Source organism: Condylura cristata, unplaced genomic scaffold (assembly GCF_000260355.1).
Source record: "Condylura cristata isolate star-nosed mole 26May11 unplaced genomic scaffold, ConCri1.0 scaffold00004, whole genome shotgun sequence".
Classification (NCBI taxonomy): Eukaryota; Metazoa; Chordata; class Mammalia; order Eulipotyphla; family Talpidae; genus Condylura; species Condylura cristata.
The window spans coordinates 36116839-36119182 of NW_004567105.1; the positions used below are offsets into that span (position 1 = coordinate 36116839).

Here is a 2344-nt window from a genome sequence, read left to right on the forward strand (position 1 = left end):
GATTGCTTTTGTTATTCAATAGCCTTTTATGGCTCTATGTAATTTTTAATACCTTTTGTATTTGACAATTACAATTAGCATTTTGATGGGGATTATATTAAATATATATTTGTAAATTGTGTTTATACAATTGTTAATGCTCACACCCATTTTTCTAATGAAAATGGTATTTAGAAATTATAATCTGGTCAACAAGTGTGCTCACTGCTATTGGAATGTCATTGTCTGCAGATCATTTTAGGAAACTCTGGAAGGAATATAGTTTTTTGTTGTTATTTCTCCTTGATAGCAATAGTAGAGTTATAGTTTTATTATAGTGACAAATAGTTGCTTCCATGAGATATACACACATATGCAGAACTATTATATTTCAATTTATATACAATAATATTTACATATTTAAGTTATACTTCTTTTTAAAGATTTATTCATTTATGCATAAGAACTGGGGAATAGGCCAGGGATGCAGGAGCTGAGAGGACTCACTAGAGACACAGTGGGAACAGAATAGGCGGATTGACTGAAATAAATTGCTGAGGGGAACAGTGGGCGAGACTGCTGCACCACATGGGTCACCTCCCTGGCTGGGGATCCAACTCATGCTGCAGTGGCTATGGACAGCTTCACAGTGCTGCGCTTTAACCTGTTGCACCACCAGGGAGGACCTGAAGTTATACTTTTGAAACTAGAAGAAGTATAGCTTAAGTTTAACAATAACAACAAAGAAAGATACACAAGGAAAATAGAGTTAATAGTAAATATAACTGTCTGTTCTTGATATAATATGTGGAAACTGTTATTTAATCTGATTGTCCAAATCACTAAAATATGGGTGATTCAGTGACTTTCTGCCAGAAATTCATTTGACTGGATCATAGAATGACATTTTTGAGATCAGATCGAAGCCAATTTTCATCTACATTTGTGACGTGGGGATGCTAGGCTTCCTGGTTCCCACATAAGAAATGTATTCTTATAGTCTTGTAAGGATTCCATTTATGGTCATACTTAATTATTGCAAGTATCTAAAGCTAAAAAAAATCTGAAGAGTAGATCAATTTCTGAATTGTCATGGAAAAGTGGTTTCTTAATTGCTAATTCCTCAAATATGGTGGTTATACTCCAAATGTCAACTGGAATTGAAAGGTGAGCTGACCCAGGTAGTTCCTTTGGCAATATATCAGAGTGTTACTACCTCATATGTATATACTCTAATAGGGATTCCAAAATATCTGGCCAGATCAAAACCAGCCAGTTCAATTGCTTTTTAGTGACCAACAAACAGATTTTGAAATTTTAAGCCTCAGTGTGGTGACAAAATACGATCTTTTGTAGGATTTGATACAAATAACTCTCTCTCTATATATATATAATAGTTTATATACAAATAATTATATATATATAATAGTTTATTTTTACATCATTTTGAACATTTTTCCATCTCATTTGCAATCCCCTTAGGCTTCCCATCACCAAGATTTGGTACAAATAACTCTTAACAAGTAAAGTATCCATAAACTGACCAGGAGGGATAGAATTCAAGTATTTATTCATATCCATGCAAAGAAATTTTTAAAATGAGATATAACTGGAGCCCTGTAAAAGTGCATCTTGAAAATTGACTCTGGCCCTCCCTGGTGGCACAACAGGTTAGGGCACAGCACTGCAAGTTAGACGCAGCAGCTTCAGTGCAAGTGTGATCACTGACCCCAGAAATGACCCACATGGCACAGCAGACCTCTCCCCCTCTCACCCTTAACAGTGTACTTCATTGACCTGCCTTCTTTGTTTCCCACTCTGTCTCTGGTGAATCTTCTCACCAGCCGTGCACCTCTGGCCTGTACTCTAGTTCTGCATGCATAAATAAATGAATCTTAAAAAAGAAAGAAAACTGACTTTATTTGCATGACAAAATTCTTTTAATTGAAACTTTTCCCAAGTTACAGTACTAGGAGATCCCTACTCCACAATTTCTAGTCTGATTTCCTTCATGGTTACTACTTGATCCAACTTTATACACAATTCCATAGGTACTCGATCTGATTGGGGGGGGCATAGACCTCTATAATTAATAAAGGGGTATGGTTGAGCCTAGCTTATTATCCTGTGGTGAAAGCAGGGGGAGACGACAACACTGATGTAGCTCAATAATATAGTTTTTAATCATGATTTGACATGATACTGCCAGTTCAAATTTAACACTACAGTTTCCTCTTATTTTAATTTCATATCTTGTCTCGATTATACTTTACTCATAATGTATTTCACTATTTGTATTATCCTATTATACAGAGTAATTACATAGAGTCTTCAAAAGTCAATGTCATGGGCCCTCCCTGGTGGC

General features: G+C 35.6%; 1 pseudogene; it reads right to left on the reverse strand.

Annotated features, from left to right (window-relative positions):
• Window positions 1-796: 796 nt before the first annotated feature.
• On the reverse strand, window positions 797-1566 carry LOC101622635 (annotated as a pseudogene).
• Window positions 1567-2344: the final 778 nt, after the last annotated feature.